Source organism: Hakea prostrata, chromosome 4, assembly GCF_041222555.1.
Source record: "Hakea prostrata isolate BN-2017 chromosome 4, UWA_Hpros_2, whole genome shotgun sequence".
In the NCBI taxonomy this organism is placed as follows: Eukaryota; Viridiplantae; Streptophyta; class Magnoliopsida; order Proteales; family Proteaceae; genus Hakea; species Hakea prostrata.
The window spans coordinates 42,653,818-42,668,608 of NC_142603.1; positions in this window are offsets into that span (position 1 = coordinate 42,653,818).

The window sequence follows — 14,791 nt, forward strand, 5'->3', positions numbered from 1 at the left end:
AGAACAAGAGCATCCAATAGGATGAAGTTGTGGGCCATCCAAATTGAAGCATATGTTTAGCCCCAGAACCCATGGACTTAGATGAAGATGCTGATACACCTACGATATTGGGAACCAGAAGAAAACCAAGTCATAATCTAGATGATTTGGGCACATGGATATCTAGCTCATGAAAGACAAAGTTGGCAGATGCCATTGAGTCAGGTATGAGCCTTCTACCTGATCCATGGGTCTGTACTAGTATTTGGATTCAACCAAGAGGGCAAAGCACCCAAGTACAACAAAGTAATGGGGGTTGTTGCTTAGGGCAGTCGATTGGCCAAGCAACCGCTATCCCCCCCCCCTAGGAGGTTGATTGGGCTGTATAGGCAGATTTACCTATTTTGCCCTTGGCACCCTATTTAAGGCCTCAACACCCTATTTTTGGATTATTTTAATGTAATAAGTGGTTGTGGACTACTGCAAGGTCAGAGAGTGCATGTTGGTGAAGGGAAGATCTTGTGGAGAATCTTATGGAGAATCTCGTGGAACTTCATTGACTTTTGGATCCTAGAAGTAAGTAAATCAATTACTCTCTCATTCCTTTATTCTCTTCTATTTTGAGAGTGGTTTGCTTGCAAAAACCTCTGCTAGAAAGAGGATTTAATGTGGAAATTAATTATTTACCTATGATCTCAATCAAACCACGCTAGGAGAATAGATCTTATATCTATTTAATTGGGGAATACTTCTAGAGAGAGTTATTAAATTCTAGATCCAAGCCTTATTTAGTTTTTCGTGTTTGCGAAGTTTAGAATATTATTCTAGTGATTTAGAGTTGTAATCTAAGCCTAGTTTAATCCCAAAGTCTGTATAGTTAGGTTATCTTTACATACTACAACCCTTTTGGTAAGGGAATTAAAGTTGAGTGACCCGTGATGGCAGTGGCTAGGTCATGTGGGAGTACTCAAAAGAGGTTACTAGTCCATGAGGAGATATAGGCCTATTGTTATCCTACAATGGTAGGGTTGCATATGTTGAGGGTTGGGCTTATGGGCGTCTAAAAGATGGCTTGGGTGTCATGAGCAGACATGAGAGGTACCTGCCCTAGCATATGTGGATGTGAGTAGCATTTCAATAGAAATTCTAGAGAGTACAACAGTTCAAGAAGAAGAGAAGTCCAATCCAGAAAATTCTTCTAGAGTAGAATCAGAAAATGAGGAACAAGTACCAGTTGAGTCTACAACTATATAAATTGGACGGTCAACTCGTGAAAGACATACACCAACCTAGCAGTCTGATTATATTATGAAGAGCAATGTTGCATACTATCTTCTAACAGAAGATGGGGAGCCATCAACATTCAAAGAAGCGATTGATAGCTCAGAAGCGTCACTTTGGATGGTAGCTATGTAGGAAGAACTATAAGCTCTTCATAAGAATAGGACGTGGGAGCTTGTACCTTTACCGCATGGAAGGAAGCTCATTGGTAACAAATGGGTTTACAAGATCAAACGAAACAATGATGATTAAGTAGAGTGGTATCGTGCAAGAATGGTGATCAAAGGATATGCTCAGAAAGAAGGTGTCGATTTCACAGAAATCTTTTCTCCAGTGGTTCGACTTACTACTGTCTGGATAGTTCTAGCACTTTGTGCTACGTTTGACCTACATCTTGAGCAGTTAGATGTAAAAACTGCATTTTTTCAGGGAGATCTTGAAGAAGAAATCTATATGCTCCAACCAGAAGGTTTTGAAGAACCTGAAAAGAGGAAATTGGTTTGCAAGTTGAACAAATCTCTATACGGCTTAAAACAGGCACCAAGATGCTAGTATAAGAGATTTGATACCTTCATATTGAGCCTTGAATACAACAGACTTGCTTCAAACCCTTGTGCATATTACAAGAGGTTTGGTGTTGATGATTTTATCATTTTACTGTTGTATGTCGATGATATGTTGGTGTCAAGCCCCAACAAAGATCGGATCGTAGAATTAAATGCTCAGTTGGCTAGGGAATTTGAAATGAAGGATCTGGGACCTGCAAACAAGATTCTAGGGATGCAAATTCACCGAGACAGAAATAACAGGAAGATTTGGCTATCTCAGAAGAGTTACTTAAGGAAAGTCTTGCGCTGCTTCAACATGCAAGACTATAAGCCAATTGCTACTCCACTTCCTGTTAATTTCAAGTTATCCTCAAGTATGTTTCCTAGCAATGAAGCAGAGAGGATGGAGATGTCTCAAGTACCGTATGCATCTCCATGAATCTTCTTATCTAAATTGCTTCTTTACAAGCTTGTGTAGCTGCCATATACTCAGCCTCTATTGTAGACAACGCTACAACTGTCTGTAGTTTAGACACCCAGCTCACAGCTCCTCCTGCAATTGTAAACACATAGCCAGTAGTGGATTTCCTTTTATCAAGATCACCTGCAAAATTAGAATCAACATATCCTCTGATAGTAAATTCAGATCCTCCATAACATAGAGCAGCATCCAAGGTTCCTTTAATGTATCTTAGGATCCTCTTCACTATAATCCAATGCTCTTGTCCTGGATTCGCCATATGCCGACTAATCACTCCCACTACATGTGCAATGTCCGGTCTTGTACATGTCATAGCGAACATCAGACTTTCCACTGCTGATGCATACGGTACTCGAGACATCTCAATCCTCTCTACTTCATTGCTAGGACATACTTGAGGATAACTTGAAATTAACAGGAAGTGGAGTAGCAATTGGCTTACAATCTTGCATGTTGAAGCGGCGCAAGACTTTCCTTAAGTAACTCTTCTGAGATAACCAAATCTTACTAGTATTTCTGTCTCGGTAAATTTGCATCCCTAAAATCTTGTTTGCAGGTCCCAGATCCTTCATTTCAAATTCTTTAGCCAACTAAGCCTTTAATTCTATGATCCGATCTTTGTTGGGGCCTGGCACCAACATATCATCGACATACAACAGTAAAATGATGAAATCATCAACACCAAACCTCTTGTAATACGCACAAGGGTCTGAAGCAAGTCTGTTGTATCCAAGGCTCAACATGAAGTAATCAAAACTCTTATACCAACATCTTGGCGCCTGTTTTAAGCCGTATAGAGATTTGTTCAACTTGCAAACCAAGTTCCTCTTTTCAGGTTCTTTAAAACCTTCTAGTTGGAACAAATAGATTTCTTCTTCAAGATCTCCATGAAGAAATGCAATTTTTACATCTAACTGCTCAAGATGTAGATCAAACGTAGCACAAAGTGCCAGAACTATCCGGACAGTAGTTGTGACACCCAGCCCAAATCTAGCCCGGAAACCCGATGTGTTTTGGGTGAAGTCGGGTTCTGTTTAATGTTGACTTTGAAGTTTGACCGTGATTTCAGTTTTACTATCTTTGAAAATCTTAGGAAGATGTCTTTGTGGGCCATCTCAGTAGAAGATATGGTGTTTGACCCAAAACCCATGGATATTGATGATGGTGTTTCCTTATGGAAAGCTTACTTGATTTGGTGTTGAACTATTTATTTGTGAAGAAGAACTTGGTTGATGGACCTAAAGCTTAGTTGGACCTGGTTTGAAGACATCCCTCCATACTAGGTAAGTAGTATGATGTGTTGAAAGAAGCCCATCCAAAAATATTGAAGTTAGGCCCATTAAATCCCTATTTTTGAACAAGCTGTCCAGGCAGTGGCATTTTGGTAAATATCTGTTTTGAAGGTTTTCAAAAGCTTTATTTCTTTTAATTTCGTGGTAAACTATTCCCACCATGTTTCTAAACCTCTAGATAGTGTGGGATCAACCTTTGAACTTCCTCTTTGGCAACCAATCAACCAACAGGGTCAGTTTGGTCAGTTTGGTAAAACCCAAGTAATTCTTGGACTCTTTGTGCATTTTAAAAAGGGGGGAACTCTATGTTTTTCACTCCCACTATGTTTCTAAGCCTTGGGAGAACGTGGGAAGATCCCTAGAACCTCTCCTTCGAAGCCAAGGAAGATCCTCAAGTATCTGTTCAGGTTTCTTCAGCGGTTTCTCTTCTAAAAGGTTGGTATTCAATTCGCTTCTTCTTTAATTCATTCTTTCTTCTCTACTTCTGATTTTCTGATCATGAGAAGGGTATTACACTACTGTAATGACCTCTTCTTTAATTCTTTTAACCCTAGAGTGAATCCCCCAATTCACTCTATGATCTTAAAGCCATATGACGATGATCCTTGAATTTGATTCCACCAAAGCTCTTAATGATATTTTCCCTAATTTCCTACCTATCTTTATTATTGTGGGGAAGGTCTCATATTATTACCATGACCTTCCCTTGTGTCCTCATGATTGAGGAGATGATCCTTGTTTTTCTTTGGAACAATTGACAACCCTTTTATTTTCTATTAATTCATTGGACCCTCCCCAAAACCTTTCTTGATTGTAAATTCTTTGCCCTAAGGGTGAATCTTTATTCTCCCTAGTCTTTTCGTGGGATACACGGATTCTTGTTAGTAATCCCTAATTGTATGATTTGAATTTGTTTCCCTTCACTTTAATTGAGAACCTTATTTTCTCTCATTGGTAGACCCTTCCTAATTCCATTCTTTATTTTGAAATACTAATGAGATATTCCTTTATCTATCTTGGGTTGTTTTTGTGAGAATTAATTATGGGTAACTCTCATGAGAGGTAACCAACTCTTATGAGAGGTAACCATATATGAAACCCTATTGTTCTTTTATTTGTTGGAAACTTCCCAACACTTTTTCAGATTGTGCATTCTTTGTTTCTCTTTCCCATGGGTGAATCTTGATTCTTTGTTTCTCTTTCCCTTGGGTGATATTTGTGTTAACCTAAACTTGATCACTATATTTTCTTCATGATCCATGTTTAACCTAATTAGGATTTCTAATTATTCTTTCTTTGTTCTTGTTCTTGATTGAGATCAGGAAGAAGATGATGCATTCTTGCAACCATCTATTCCATGATCTCATCCTATTCTTTGAGATCTATGATCATCATCATGATCTTAACCCTAGCCAAATAAATTCCTTGAAACCCTAATCCTTTTATGATATTTCTGGAAACCTCTTGTAACCTTCCATGTGAGGGAAACCTCATGGGTAATGTTTCTGTTAACATAAACTAGATTTCCTATGATTTCTTGTTATTTTCTTGATAACAATCATTCCCTCTCTTTCCGTGATCATAACCTTTTCATGAGCCATATGTTATGATGAAACCCTAACCTCTTTGTTACAAACCTATTATGATTGATTTTTCGGACTATGATCTCCCCCATGTCTTCATTTGGGTTAGGTTGTACTTGGTCTTCAACCCCATGAGCAAAGCACCCTTGTATAGCAATATACTTGGGGGCGGTTACTAGTGGCGGTTGATTAAACCAAGCGACCGCCTTAAGCGACCGCCCGGTTCTGCTTGCGGGAAAATGCCCTCTTTTGCCCCCTGTTCGTTATAAATAGCATCCCTCTCCCTATTAACGCATTATTTTGTTCGGGATTGCTATTTTGGGCGATTAGGCGGCTGTGGAAACGTGCGGGATTCAGGTCTAAAGTGCTGTTAATGATATAAAACCTTTTCTCTACTATTCTTGGTAATTCTGATTAAGGTAGTGAATCTCCATCTGCAATTCTCTTCTTTTTAACCTCTAATTGATTTGAACCCATCCCCTTTTTGTTGGTGGTTACCCAATTGATTTGTTGTACTCCCTTTCCAATGTTCTTGATGAGATCCTGTCCAGAAACGAATCCCCGCATTTGTTTAATGGATGGATCCCATCAAGGGGAATGATTTGGGTAATAAATCTTTGTTAATTTTAGGGTTTCTTGTTACCCCCTTGTTCTAGACCTATTAAGCTTGAAATTCGGACTAAGATCATCCCAAAACGGATTGAAATCGGATGATAAAAAGTCTGATTTTCGGAGTTGGAAACTGTCTGAAACAGGGGCGGTCGCTTGTGGAGGTCGCTTAACTTAAGCAACCGCCACAAGCAACCGGCTGGTTTCCAGTAACTGTGTAGGTTTGATTTTTGAATTGTTTTGACTCTTGACTCTTATACATTCTTGTAACCCTATGCCTAGGTGTTCTCTGTTTCAAATAAAAGTCTTATAATAGTTTTTGGATTGCAAGTTAGAGGACTTCTACTAAATTACAGGTAAGGACATGCATTCTTATTTATATGCAATTACATATACATGATGATTCTGTTGTTCTATTTACTATTCTTTGATCATGTAACTTGCTGTAATTGTATAAAGCATGTGAATCTTATTGTACACTTGCTGTTTGTGGTATTCCTTGATGTACTTCATCTTTTATGATATTTCACAACTGTTCATGGTATGATAAAGAGTGTTGTAGTGTGATTGTGATGGAAGGGGTATTTCATTGGGATATCTTGGCTTGGGATATCAGAAGGCTGTGGAATGGGACACATGCCCGCTGATGTCTCCAAGCACTATCATGATTACTTGATGACATACTTAGGGAGTCTAGAATTGCATGGCTAGGTACCCCACATGCTATTACCCTTTCGGCAGGGGAATTGAAGCCGGGTGACCCGTGACAATGGTGACGTGACTATGTTTCATCCTATAGCGGTAACCAGTCCGTGCGGAGACTCAGTGGTCCACTATTGGTCATGTAATGGTAGGGTTGCATATGTTAGGGTTGGGCTCATGGACGTCCAAGGAGCGGACCGGGTGTCGCGAGGAGTCATGAGAGCATCCGCCCCAATAATATGTGGATGACCATAGGGTTAAGGAGTGGAGTCCAACAGAGGTAGCGATCCGTGAGGATTCTCACTCCTAGGTTGCGAAGGATACTTGAACCGAGTTGGTTGGTGCCATAGGGGAAGTATCTAGACTTCATATAGTATGTTACCATTATGACCTTGCATTGGATTAGAAACCCCGACATGCGCCAAGTACTCATTGCCAATGGTCGTGGTGAGAGAGTGTTGACTTAACCCCCAGCCACGGTTTTGAGAGCCGGTGTGGACTTACCCCTTTGCCCAGGATCCCTACAGAGGTAACCAGTCCTTGCCGGATCAGAGTGATGAGACTTACCCAAAGGAGGGCTGGTGTATATCTTAAAGCATGTCAGCCATTAGAGACTTGCATAGTTAGATCTTAGTAGCATTCATATTTTCGCATATCATCCATATCATTTCATATGTGCATTCGTGGATTGTATTGACATATATATGAGAATTGCTTGTTCCTTATCGAGTTCGTTGGAACTCATTCCTTTCATTGTATGTATTATATAAACTGTACAGATGGTTGCACAACGTCAGAAGTTGGAGATGATTCATATGAAAGAGCCTTCTCGTTTGAAGCTGATGTGGCACAGACAGTGATACATGAACTTGCAGAGCATGAAGCCTCCTGAAGATGAAGACTATTTAGTTACTTATTTTGCTTCCGCTGAACTCGATATTACTTTTGATTCTTGATCTTCCTTCTTTCGTTCGTTCTTGGATTTTTATTGGAGTATTTGGACTCCTGTAACCTTTTTATTGATTATTGTACTATTCTTGCTCTTGATTCATATATTTGTATTTATTATTATTGATAGACTAAAACCATGGATCCTGTGACGGATCGCACCCACGGGTTGTCGGGCGGGTAACCCGGGCCTGGCGGGCGGGGTGTGACAGTAGTAAGTCGAACCTCAGGAGAAAAAATTTCTGTGAAATCGACACCTTTTTTCTGAACATATCATTTGATCACCATTTTTGCACGATACCGCTCTACTTGATCATCACTGTTTTGTTTGATCTTGTAAACCCATTTGTTACCAATAGGCTTCCTTCCGTGCGGTAAAGTTACAAGCTCCCACGTCTTATTCTTACGAAGAGCTTATAGTTCTTCCTACAAAACTGACATCCAAAGTGACGCTTCTGAGCTATCAATTGCTTCTTTGAATGTTGATGGCTCCCCATCTTCTGTTAGAAGACAGTATGCAACATTGCTCTCCATAATAAAATCAGACTGTCAGGTTGGTGTATGTCTTTCACGAGTTGACTGTCGAATTCTACAGTTGTAGACTCAAGTAGTACTTGTTCCTCATTTTCTAATTTTGCTCCAGAAGAATTTCCTGAATTGGACTTCTCTTCTTCCTGAACTGTTGTACTCTCCGGAATTTCTATTGAAATGCTACTCACATCTTCCTTTTGCAGCTTATCTTTAGCAAAAATGACATCTCTGCTGATGACAACCTTGTGGGCAGTGGGAGCCCACAGTCGATACCCCTTGACTCCATCAACATATCCCAAGAATCTGCACTTTCTGGATTTTGGATCCAGTTTCGAAATTTCTTGGGAATGATACATCACGTACACAGGACTCCCAAATGTGTGCAGGCGTGAATAGTCAACTGGCTTGCCAGTCCACATCTCCATCGGTGTCTTCAGATCAATTGATCTTGTTGGTGATCGATTAATCACATAGGAGGCAATGTTTATGGCTTCTGCCCAAAAAGACTTAGCCATGCTTGCAGTTCTTAACATGGCTCTCGTTCTTATGAGAGAGTTCTATTCATCTGCTCCACTACTCCATTTTGTTGAGGAGTGTAAGCCATCGTGAGTTGTCTCTTGATGCTTTCTTGATTACAAAACTTAAAAAAGTCATCCCCTGTATATTCACCGCCATTGTCCGTCCTGATGCACTTGATTTTCTTCTCAGTTTTTCGTTCAACTTGCGCTTTAAATGTTTTAAAAACTGAAAACACATCTGACTTCTTCTTGATAGGAAACACCCAACATCTTCTGGAATAATCATCGATAAAAGATACGAAGTACCTTGCTCCTCCCAGAGATGTAACTGGTGCTTGCCATACATCAGAGTGAACTAATTTTAGAATACTTTTACTCCTGGAATCAGATGCATTGAACTTCAATCTATGCTGCTTACTTGTAACACAGTGCTCACAAAAGGGTAATGAAACCTTTGTGAGACCTGGGAGTAATTTCTGTTCTGCGAGAACCTTCAACCCTTGCTCTGACATGTGGACCAATTTTCGATGCCACACTTTTGTCATCTTTTCTGCTGTACCGGTTGATGCAACTGATGCTTCTGCCTCCAGACACGTTTCTCCCATTAATTTGTACAAATTTGCAGCGCTTCTTTTAGACTTCATTACAACTAGCGCTCCTTTGACGATCCTCATCATTCCATTTTGGATGCGTGTCTTGCACCGCATTTCATCTAATTGTCCTAAAGACAATAGATTCTTCTTTAAGCCCTTCACATGCCGCACATTTTGAATAGTGCGTACCATACCATCGTGCATCTTCAGCTTGATGGTGCCAACTCCAGTAATCTCCAAAGCATGATCATTTCCCATGTACACAGACCCTGTAGGGATAGCTTCATAAGTGTGAAACCAATCTTTGCGAGACGTCATGTGCCATGTTGCTCATGAATCCAAGATCCAAGCATCAGTATGCTCCAATCTATCCTTGGCTGCCGTTGCTGATTCGCTGTAAAGAATATCTCCTTCAGCAATGCACCCTTGAGATGTCTCTGCCTTATCTACACCCTTTTTGAATCAATATTCATTTTTGAAGTGTCCCCTTCTACCACAATTATAGCATTTGAAATTCTTCTTACCCCTTGATTTTGACCTCCCTTGATTGTGACTCCCACTGGTATCACGTTCCATTGACCTTCCTCGTGTCATAGACAGAGCTTCCACTTGTTGTGAGCTTGCCTGTCTATCTTCCGTGCTTTTTCGTCTATTTTCTTCTTCAAGAATTGAAGCAGCGACATCATCAAATAACAGATAATCAAAGAGGATATTAATGATTAAATTGATGATGACTAGGTCATATGAATCTAGAAGACTTTGGAGTAGAATTTCAGCACGTTCCTGTGGTGAAACATTATGTCCCAACGTTGAAAGTTGAGAACATAACGAAATCAGAGTATGTAAGTGCTCTTTAACTGATGTAGATTCTGACATCCGTAAGGTATACAATTTTCTCTTCAAAAAGATTTTGTTGTGAAGTGATTTGGCTTCATACAATTTGATGAGGTGATCCCAAACCTCCTTAGCAATTTTCTTCTCTTCTATGCCCGCTAAAATATCACCAAATAATGCTAGATGCAAATTGGAAAGGGCCATCGCATCTATTATGTTCCACTTTTCGTTATCTGTGATCTCCGCCGGCCGAACACTGATGGTTTCCAGACAGTTATCTTTTATCAATAATGCCTTCATCTTAATTTTCCATAGTGAGAATTTCGTGCTGTCAAACTTGCCGATGTCGATCTTTGCTGCCATTGCTTCTATCACAAACTGTTGTTGGCTGCAAAATAACTCCCACTATTTCACGTGAAACTTGTCTTCTTATGTTATCTCCAACTGGTATACGGTTGAACCAAAATGCACCAGGAAAATTTTCAAGAAAGATTGGAGGGACACAAGCGGTTCACTTAAATACCAGAATCCTTAGACAAAATTTTCTTAGACATGCACTTAATCACCCAATACACCTTTTTAGGATACCCGAAAAGAAACCACGTGAATAGTGACTTCTGCAGCACCTCCGTAGGATGAAAAACAATATCTTACTTATTTTTCTGATGTGAAAGATCCACCTTAAAGTGACAATCACAGAGCATACTATAAGTAGATACTCACACCCTAAACTAACCAAACAGACCCCTAAGGAATTTTTCCTTTTTTGATGTGGAAGATCAGACTATGCTGCAACCACAGAGCATAGTTCGAAAAAACCTTGCTCTGATACCACTGTCGGGTAATTAATACCCACCGAATAAGGCAATCAGCACATAAAAGAAAAACAGAAATTTACGTGGAAAACCCTTAACGGGAAAAACCACGGGCAAGAGAGAAACTCCATTATTTAAGTAATAAATACAAGGAGGAGAATATTCCTTTTCTAAATAGGCTTTTGTTTTGGTGTGCTTTACAAGAGGAGGGGAGGCTTACTTTATAGCCTCCTCCTCTCCCTTGTAGTCCCACATCAAGTGATGTGGGACTAATTTTGTCAAACATTTCAATACTTGTGTCAACCTACAACTTCACCAAGTTCACGACTTAACATAATATTGGCCATCAACAAGTCAACCCATACAGGGGTATCTCCATCAAAGCCGAGGATGGATTTTAATACTCAGATTCGAAACTCCATCAACTAAAGAAATCGGAGCCGGAGTAGACAAACTGATAGGCTCATCAATAAACATGATTGTGAGTGTGGTTCAATATATGACACCCAACCTTTAGATGTGAAGCAATCTAAGTCAACAATGCTAGATGTAGACATGGAAGTGTCAAGAAAGGAAAACACTATCTCATCAAAAACTACACTTCTGGCATGACCAAAGAGTTTATTAGACCATAAACACACTATTTATTGTTAGAAAAATACAGGTCCAAAAAATGGAGATTAGATGCGTTTAGGCATGTAATAACGTTGCTTTATTTAGGACTTTATTCGCTCTCACAACTGTGTGCAAAGGAATACGACAAATAGTCTCTAAGAATACAAGAAAGCCCTAACAAAAGTTGTTCTTCAAATTTTTGTTATGCATCAATTGATCACAACACAAGGTATTTATAGAAAGAAAGAACTTGTTTCGTAATGAGGAGGTACTTGTAATGAGGATGTATTTTTAGCAGAGAAGTACCTATTTCGTAAGTTCATGACTCTATGCATACATGACAAACATCCTGGCTGTCTTTGCACCTCTATCTCCTTTATCACTAAGCGGTCATTTAGGGGCCTTAGCTGGTGATCCAGGCTGTTTCCCTCTCGACGATGACGCTTATCCCCCATCGTCTCACTTGCCGATCTTGACCCATTTCTTTTCTTTTTTTTTTTTTTTTTTTTTTTTGGGGGGGGGGGGTCATATCTAGTATTCAGAGTTTGCCTACCTCTTTATATAGACATATCCATACAAGGTCAAATTTGAGCCGTTGAATCATTAGGCCACATGATTCAATGGTTAAGATTGATCAGATGTATCAATGTCAATATTTCTTTGTTATGGCTAAAATACTTGAATACACATATATTATTTTATTATATACAAAATAGTACAACATTTAAACATTTATGAAGGTCATTGTACCCCCATAGACACACACTCCAAACACGTGGGCCAAATTTTTTAGAAGCACAATTCCTTAAGCAGGGAAAGCGAGCTGTACCAAGAATACATAAGGCACAGTATTGAGGTGCTTGTCCAAAGAGTAACTTTAAGGAGTTGCCATATCACATGGACTTGAGATGGCCGTCGATTTTTCAAAAAATTGATGTAAAAAACGCCTCAACCAAGAAATGAAGATGAATGGAAGCATCATATAACGTGGCAAGTCATAATTGCACAAGGTGTTTATGTTTTTTCTCAATGAAACCATTATGAGCTAAAGAACTAGGACATGAAAGTTGATGAATTATAGCGTTGGTTGCAAGGTGAGTCTGAAATTCACTTAGGAAAACTCCTCCCCACCAACAGATTGAAAGACTTGATTGTAGACCCAAATTGTCTTTCAACCAAGACTTTAACAGTCTTTTTTTATGCAGGGTTGGTTGAGTGGTAAAATTCCATACTTCTCAGTGGAGAAGTCTGGGTTCAACCCTTGTGCATTCATTTTTAGTATTAAATAAATAAATAAAACCAAGACTTAAACCCTACGAATCATGAATAGGAGCTTGACTTTCTCTTGAGAGGATACAACCAAGTGTACCTCGAATAGTCATCAAGAAAGTGGGCATGGTACCGGTACCTCTAAACCCTAAATACAGGAGCATTCCCTCAAAAGTCATTGTGAGTTCTATCAAGGGGTGCCAAGTAAAAAACTAGTAAAAGGTAGTTGGGTACTCTTACTACATTGACAACTAGTACAAACATTGCTAGACTTACAGGTTACATGAATTGAACCCTTATTCTTCAAAAATCAGGTAATTTGGGGATGGGGATGCCCCACTCTTTGATGCTAGATATCTTCTGAAACTACGTAGAACCGTGAAGAAAACAGAACTTCACCATTTGAAGTAGGACTAAAGCTTGATCAAATACATACAACCTCCATATTTATTCGTTGATGCCAATGTTTTCTGAGTTTTGAGGATCCCCAAAAGAAAAAACAGAATCATAAATTCTATAGAGCAGCCAAGACAGAAAATAAATTGCATTTAATATCAATGACAAATAACACATCTTGAACAGGCAAAGAAGTAATACAAGTTGCAAAGATGCTGAACCAGTATGTGTAATATACTAATATGTAAGTAAGCACCACTGCCTACCATTACAATTGAAGCTCTTTAACAAAGCATAAGGTCAGAAAGATTAACTAGATCATCATTAACATGATCTATTACTCCAAAGTCTGGGAAGTGTGGGAACCACTGAGAATCTTGAGTCTTGTGGTCATAGTAGCTAAAGCCTATCAGTATGTCATCTGCTCGGTAGCTAAGGTCAAAACGTCCCCAACATTTTAATGCACCATGCCTCAGTTTCTCGCAAATCTTACAGCGAGTGACTGATTTAGTTGTAGAAGAAGAATCAGACTTAGAAGTAATTGCAGAAGCTTGGTTTTCTTTATCAGAAGCCAGCAATTTTGTAGTTAGCCCAAAGCCCCTGTTCATAGTAGACTAGTAATGGATAGTCAAAGTCCATCTACGAATTCGCCTTCGTATTCGATAGGTGACCATGAGCTGCTAACCAGGTCATAAAGCTAAACCTGGGCTTAGAAGCAATCGACCAAACCAGCCTGTGCCAACCTACCACTTCACGACGTTCAAGAACAAGCTCATACACACTCTTAACATAATTTTGGCCACTCACTAAGTCCATACATACAGGGGTTTCTCCATCAAGCCAAGAGAGGATTTTAACACTTAGAATTTTCTCCCAGTCCCAGCAGCTTTGAATGCAAGGATCTCTCCAAAGTGACAACCTCATCAGATGCCTCATAATGCTCTGGCAATCAGAATGCACTATCACTTGCTGAATTCCCAAATCCAAAGCCAACTGCAACCCATCTCTTAAAGCTTCTAATTTAGAGATAGTAGCAAAAGCACAAAAAGCTGATTTTTTCTTAGCAGCAGCAAATTCCCCATTCGGATCCTAGATTATTGACCCTCTTCCACCTACAGATGTACTCGAGGACCACAAACCATCGACAAAAATATTTCACCCATCGTCAATCCCTTGATCAGTCCACTCCAGCTCTGTCAACTGGTTGTTTTGAGCAGCAGATTTGTGAGTTACAACTTACACGTAGCAAGTTTGGTCTATGTTTGAATGTTAATGGAATAGTTGAAAATGTTTAACAAAAATGTATAGTAAAAATTTTGTATTTGATCCATTGTTCATGTCCCTTTTGAAAAGAGAATTAAATTAAGAAATTAATAATTGTTTTTTCAAAGGAAAAATCTTAAATCCCCAAATGCATCTAAATCCTCCAATTAGGCGCTTCGTATTTCAGCAATGGAGGAATTCTTATCAACAATAGCTAGGGATGCCATTGATTTGTCTTTCAACTCGCTTTTGGGTTCGGTTCCTCTCAACATTATTAGGTGCTCTCTCTCTCTCTCTCTCTCTCTCTCTCTCTCTCTTCTTTTCTGTCATGTTTTGACTCGGCTCATTCTGCAAATAACTTCCTATTGCCAATTCTTCAGTTTCTGTTCTTTTTTCTGCTGTGATTCAATTGGATCAATGGAGCTTATCGACTCTTACCGCTTCTGATTTTGGAAGAAGAGAAGATCTCAAAGAACAATCCTGTAATTTGGAATTATAGAAGAACATGAAAATTTATTGAAAATTTTTCTCCTT